This window comes from Myotis lucifugus, unplaced genomic scaffold (assembly GCF_000147115.1).
Source record: "Myotis lucifugus unplaced genomic scaffold, Myoluc2.0 scaffold_848, whole genome shotgun sequence".
NCBI lineage: Eukaryota > Metazoa > Chordata > Mammalia > Chiroptera > Vespertilionidae > Myotis > Myotis lucifugus.
In genome coordinates this window covers 96,072-103,108 of record NW_005871896.1, presented here as the reverse complement: position 1 = coordinate 103,108, position 7,037 = coordinate 96,072, and the positions used below count along the sequence as shown (strand labels likewise).

The 7,037-nt window shown below is 53.4% G+C and overlaps 1 long non-coding RNA gene across 1 annotated transcript in view; it reads left to right on the top strand.

Annotated features, from left to right (window-relative positions):
• Positions 1–2,808: 2,808 nt before the first annotated feature.
• The window catches only part of LOC106695105, a 43,052-nt gene continuing 38,823 nt past the window's right edge, over positions 2,809–7,037 (top strand). Inside the window, exon 1 of the long non-coding RNA XR_001346188.2 lies at positions 2,809–2,856. This is a non-coding gene — a long non-coding RNA (uncharacterized LOC106695105). The remainder of the gene's footprint in view (positions 2,857–7,037) is intronic.

The following is a 7,037-nucleotide window of genomic DNA, read 5'->3' as shown; positions in this document are numbered from 1 at the left end:
ACTGTAAGAGCCGCCCCGCGGAGGAGTGAGCCTCCCTCGGGGAGCTGGGCGTCGGGCGGGGCTCTCTCGGCTTCTGTCCTGTTGAGAAGCCCCGTCAATCAGAGGTTTTTCCTGCTGTATGAGCCTTTCCTTATTTTTAAAATGTTATCTTTATTGTTGAAAGTATTACAGATGTCCCCCCTCCCCATGGACCCCCCTCCGCCCCGCTCCCCAGGCCTTGACTACACTATTGTTTTTAAAACTTGAAAAAACCTGCGTCTCATTCTTAAAATGAAAAGCACCCTCCTCACTTCCAGGCCTGCTTCCGGCAGCAACTTTTAAAAACCATTTCTGTGTTCCGTACTTCCAGTCGTTACTTTTATATCTCTAAGTATTTTCAGATATGTGTTTCTTCTATATCACCTAATAAAATGACCTACTCCTAACTATAAAACATATTTAGCTCATCTATCCGCTTTTCTCTATCCCTCGTCTCCCTTTCCATTAAAAATAATACTGATTGTTTAATTGTTTGAATGGCTTCCTGTGCAACTTCAAACAATATGCTGACATTTATGTTCCAACATCAACTTCAGACAGATGATGTTCCACTTCATTAGATGGAGATTTAGTTCGCTCGTTCTTGATGGAGACCTGGGGTATAAAAGTCTCAATTCAAATCATTTCCAACGACGATTTAGAAGCCTGGGACCCTGTCTTCCGAGACCCATTGTTGCTGATGCCAGTGGGACTGGGGTTTCTTTGTCGATCCCCCATTTTATCTTTCTGTGGTCAGGCCCTCTTCCTCACTTTGATATTCTGAGAGTTCACAGCGCTGTGTCCCCACATAGGTGCTTTTTTATTCATGCCAGACCCTTTCATTAGAAAGGCTCTGGTCTTCTTTCATCTCGGGGGGGAATTTTTCTTTATTTCCCCCCTTTTAATTTGATTTTCTCTGTTCTTTGATTCTGAAAGTTGGGGTGGTCAGATGTTAAACGTCTGTTTCCAATGTCTTGGGCCTTTAGCTCTAAGTTCTGAGCGTTAGTTATCCTTTATCTTCTAGATCTTTAATCGAATTTTTGTATTTCAGCAAATTTTTAGTTTTTAAATTTACAAGAACTCCTTCTTGAATGATGCCTTTTTTTTCTCCCTAGTCCTATTTTTTGGACACATCTCAAATCTCTCTATGGATAATTAGTCTTTTAAAAAATTCTCTTCCATTTTTTGAATGAACTGGGTTTCCTTTAAGTTCATTTTTTCAGTTTATTCTAGTATTTTTCTCGCTATAAATTTCTCTTGAAGCATCTCTCGATGATTTTTGGTTGTCCACATTATCTAACAACTTTATTCAGATATAATTCACACACCACATAATTTACCCTTTTAAAGTTTGCAATTCAGTGGCTTTAGTATATTCAGAGTTGTACAAGTATCACAATTAATTTCAGAGCCTCTTTATCATATTCTCCTCAGAGAACAGTCCCTTAGCTGTTATCCCCTAATCTTTTCATCCATCCCCACCCCCACCCCTGCCCTAGGCAGCCACTGTCCATTCATTTTTGAAAATGAGCGATTAGAAAGCCTGGCTTACCCTGGCCGGGTTGGCTCAGTGGATAGAGCGTCAATCTGTGGACCAAAGGGTCCCGGGTTCAATTCTGATCAAGGGCATGCACCTCAGCTGCAGGCTCCTCCCTGCCCGGGCCCTGGTCGGGGCTTGTACAGGAGGTATCCAGTCCATGTGTTTCTCTCACATTGATAGTTCTCTGTCTTTCCTTCTCTCTTCCACTCTCTCTAAAAATCAGCGGAAAAATACCGTTGGGTGAGGATTAAAAAAAAGAAAGAGGCTGCCTGTCGCTCTGGGGGTTTCTGAATGGAGTTGGTAAGAAGACAGCGGACAGGAAGGAGGGGAGCAGAGGTAGAGACTGGAGAGCACTGGGGTCCTGAGAGCCAGGGCTGGGCATCAGGACCTTGGAGAGCCCCAAGGGCGGGCGCAGGTGAGCAGTGGGGCCATCCCTGTGGTGAGCTCCACCTGCAGCAGGACTCAGGGCTCACTCCTCCAGAGATGGCGGCTGGAGGGCCGGAGAGTGAGCGGAGAACATGTCCTGTTCACAGCTGTGTCTGGGAGATTTGGGGCACACAGTAGGTGCTATATATTTACGCAGTTCAGTGCCATATGCCTTACTTTTATATATGCCTTAAATTTGCAAAGCACTTTTGTATACTCACCTCTGATCTCATTTGACATAGGCAGGTGTGCAAACGTGGATTTCCTATGGCGCTGATGAGGCTTAGCTTGTCAGACCCTCCACCTGCCTGAGCCCCGTCCGCAATCTCATTCCCAATTCCATATTTATCAGCTTTGCTTTTTTTTTCTTTCTTAAGGCCTACTGAATTGTGTTCTGGGATGTCAGGCATCAGAGTGCCTGAGCTTAGCTTGCCCCTCTGTAAAGAGCAGAGCTGTGGCCTCCGTGTAGAACCGTGCGAGTGTGGCTCAGAGCTGCGTGCCCTGCCCAAGGTCACCTTCTAGGTGGCAGCACGTTTCCTGCCTGAGTGATTTCTCCTGCTTGTCCGCCCCTCCCCCAAAGGACGTGTGGCTTCTGCTTCTGGCCCAGGCCTGTGCCCAGCTCACCAGCCAGGGAAGCAGGGCAGGACCTGGGTGTCTGCAAGGCTGGGTCCAGGGCGGCCCTGCTGGTGACCGGAAGTGGGGGGTTTCTGTCCCCCCTGAGTCTCAGGCTGCCTCTGTCCAGCAAGAACCAAGCAAGGGAAGCCCCGCCCCTCGCCCCACCTATCATTCGCATTGAGTTATGAGAAGCCTTTGATAAGTGTGTTCTCTGAGCAAAGAAACTCCGGAACCCTCCTTTCCACTTCTGCTTCTGGGTGAGGCTTTTAATCTCATGTTGTTTCCTGGTCTTAAAATGAAATGTAAGATCTGAGGGGAGAGGGGGGGAAGTCGGAGATCATGTTTTCAACTGCCAGCTCATCTGGTGGTTCTCCCCTCGGGAAAATCAATGTCGGCCCCGCAGAGGCGAATCCGCTCTCCCGTGCCGCGCCGCCGGCTTTCTTCTTCGAAAATTAACTCGCCCTCCATGCTTTTCAGCTCCTAGTGAAGTGCATTTCATGCTCGCCTGTCCCCAGGCGCAGGGTATGTGTTCTGAGTGGAAATCGGGGCCGGCGTTGCCTGGAGGGGAGGGTCTCAGGCAGCCGTGGGAGGATTGCGCTGGATTCGCTGGAGTTAGACCAGAAACCTGTGAACATCTCAGGTCTGTGTGGCAGGCCTGCCAGCCCAGGCTCAGGAAGAACTCGGCTTGGGGGGAGTTTTGTTCCTTTTTTTTTGTTACTCCTCACCCTAGGATTTTTCCATTGATTTTTAGGAAGAGTGAAGAGAGAGGGAGAGACAGAGAAACATCGATGTGAGAGAAATACATCAATTGGTTGCCTCCTTCACAAGCCCTGACCAGGGCCCCGGGCTGGGGAGGAGCCTGCAACCAAGGTCCATGCCCTTGACCAGAATTGAACCCAGGACCCTTTGGTCTGGAGGCCAACGCTCTGTCCACTGAGCTAAACTGGCTAGGGTGAGTTTTGTTCCTATTAGGATTTCTTTATTCTGAACTTATCGATCCAGTAAGTTGGGTTTTAATATGGTCTGGTCAAAAAGGCAAAGGGCACAGCCTGGCTGGTGCGGCTCAGTTGCTTGGGCGTCCTCCCATGCATTGAAAGGTCGCCGGTTCGATTCCCAGTCAGGGCACACGCCCATTTTGTGGGCTCAATCCCTGTTAGAAGTTATGCATGAGGCAGCCGATTGATGTTTCACTCTCACATCAATGTTCCTCTCTCCCTCTCTCTCTCTAAAAATCAATAAAAATTATCTTTAAAAAATGCTTAAAAAAGGCAAAGGTTACAGAGGCTCCCATCTTCTGTGCTTCCTCCCTTCCCCCATGCCCTATGCCCGACCTTCACCCTGACCCCCAGCAGGACTGGACTGAGCGTCACCCAGACGCGGAGCCGACACCTGCTCTTTACAGCAGTAGAACACTTCCTTCCCAGCTTACACAGCCACGGCCCCACCTCCGCCAGCTGCTCAGGCTCCTCTCCCGGGACTTGCCCACCAGCCAGGAACCCAACCAGGGGTCCCTGCAGGAGACGCCTGGGACCCTGCCCGTGGCTGTGGCTGCGCCCCTTCCGGTTGCTCAGTGACGGTGCCACATTGCAGGCTGTTAATTCAAATTCATACAAATCAAACTTACTCCTAACGAAGTCTGATCGCTCGGGGGAGGGGAAATGGCTAAGGGCCGCCTGTGGGTGCCCTGGCCCCAGGCCGACCAGAAGCAAAGTGCATTTCAGGGCTGAGCTCACAGGGCCCTCTCAGGGCACGGGTCTCCTGGCTTGGCCTTGTTGAGCTCTCGTCAGCACGGGTGACAGCACAGACACAGTGAAAGGGTGGAGCCCTCCCTGAGTGCAGCGGAGCGTCCTGGGAGCTCAGTACCAGCTCCCCCCACCCACCCCCATCTGCTGGATGTGAGCGAATGCTCGCCGAGTCCACTTCCTTATAAGAACATGTGCACAAACCGAGGCCTGTGAGTCCTGGCAAGGCCAGCCCCATCTGTCAGCAGCTCAGAATGTCTAGGACGGTCCGTGGACTGCAGTGCGACCCATGCTCAGCCGCAGGTGGGACGTGTAAAACCCTGACGCAGTGTTTGCGCCTTCAGGGGCTGCTGCCTGGGCCTGGAATGAGCCTTCATAAACACAGCCATCTTCCTATGGCCGGCCCCTCCCACGGCGCCCCCTAGCACTGTAGCATGTGCGTGGCCGGTCCAGGGCGGGCAGGGGAAGCGTAGGCATACAGAGTCAGCCTTGCTCTAACCCACTCCCAGATCTCTGGGTCCCGTGGCGTCTCTCGACGGGCAAGCTAGCTTCCTCGAGGACGTGTGTTTTACAGGAAGCGAAGCCCTGAGCTGGAGTGCTGGGCCCTGATGGCCACGTGCAGCACCAGGCCAAGCAGACAGTGGCCCGTGGGCCGTCTCAGGCCCCGAGCGCTGTGCCAGTTAATCTGCCCACCCCCTCGTCCTACACCCCACCTGGGTTTTACTTCTTTCCTCCCGCCCTGTCAGTCTGGACATGCCTCCAGTGGCAAAGCACATTTTAGCTGCTCCTTGGTTCCTGTCCACAGCAGCATACATGCTGACCAGCCAGGCGGGCAGAGGGAGGACAGGATCAGGAGAGAGAAAGACCATCCTGATGATGCCAAGAGAGAGCGAGACACCTGAGCCTCCCGGTGACGGTGGTGGTTCAGATGGACTCCCTTCGGCACTGAAGGTCTGTGTTCCTGACGATGCCGGGCAGCCCAGGGACGGCCTCGAAAGGCCTCCTGCCTCTCCAGATGGCTCCCAAGGCTGCCCGTGCTGCGGCGTTAGAGGACCACGCTAGGGCCAGCCACATGGGTCAGCCGTGAGACCGCCCACATGGAAGAGGAGGCTTGCAGGGAAAGGGAGTCCCATGTGGAGTAGCCAGGCACTGGCTGGAAGGCCATAGACATGTGATCGCATCTGGTTCTGACACTACCCTTGTCCATCAATGGGTACTGACTTATCAGGGGGACGCTTCATAGGAACGTAAATGTCTCACACTGTGTCGGGATCTGAATCTATAATATTGTAGGTCAACTGCATTGGAAATAAAATATTACAGTAAAAGTAGGTGCTGTTATCCCTGTTTTACTGGTGAGAAAAGTAAAGCTCAAAGGAAGTAAGAGCCTTGCCCCAGGAGCCAGGATGTGCACCCTCGACTCACCCACTCGGAGTCTCGCTCATTCTCTGCGAGGCCCCTTATCCGGCCACTCCTTCTGATAAAAGATGACAGATTTACTTAAATAAAATGAGCTGCGTCCTCACTGATCTGAGTTCACCTTGTCAGGCCTTGGGAAGCCCCCGGACTCCCCGTGGAGCTGCTCATTTGACGAGTGGCCCCTGCACCTGTGTCTGCGTGTGACCCCTGGTGCTCCTGTCACTTAGCAGGAGAAGTGTAACCGTGTCCTGAAAGACCTTGCCCGTAGCCGAGGCGGAGCCTGCGTCTGCGTGACGTCGGATGCCCCCTGGCTCTCCTGTGTGGGCTGGCACGGTGATGCCCAGCATGTGTGTGGCCTCCTGGCCTGGGAGGGAGCTCTGTGGGGAGCTCACTGTGAAGGGAGGGGGGCGAGGGTGTCTGTCATTTCTTCCTAAATCCGCGGCGTGCCAGCCTGCAGGGCAGTGTTCTCAGAGGACTTGGCGATCCTGTACAGACTGAAGGCCCGTCTGTTAAGGTCGTGCGGGAGTCCTGGCAGTGAGGGGACAGGAAGGTTAGCGGGGCCTGGGGCGCAGGAGCAGGGTGTGGCTGCAGCCTGTCCTCCACTGTGGCCCAGGGAGCAGTTCTGCTCTGATTCCAGCAGGGGGCAGTGTCTGGGGCTGGGCCCCGTGCTGATAGTTTTTAGTCCTGGATGTGGTGACGGTGGGTCACTCCCAGAGGTCTGTCAGCCCGTCCGTCAACAGCTCACAGACGTGCAGGCCCAGCCGTCCGGGCATGTGAGAGGCCAGGAAATCCATTAGGCGCAGCAGAGCCGGCTGAGGCGCAGGGGCTGAAGGGCAGCCTTTCTAAGGAGCTCAGCCATGGTCGGCGCTGGACGAGGGGCAGATTCAGGGCCTGGCCCGATTGCTGACCCAGCCTACGGCCTGGCCCTCCGCTCATTTCCCCAGAGTATTAGCTAGTTTAGGGGAAGGGAGGGCTCTTCCGTGGGAGAAGGGCGCTGGACCAAATGGACTCGAGAGGCAGGGCCACAGGAGGCACTCGGGTCATCCCAGCGCCTCTGCAGTGCACTCTGTTCTGCAATTAGGAGCACATCTCGTTACCATTAGTGTTTCTGACATAGAGGGAGTCTCGGGGTCGGAGTCAGAAGCAGGTCTGAGCCTGGGGTGCAACATGGAAAGTACAGGCTTTAAGGGGGCCTCACGCTAAGGGTCACGCAGGTGGGACCCGGAGAAGGAGTGTGCTGGTGCCTCCCTGCCTCCCCCTCCTCCCTTCTTTAGCTC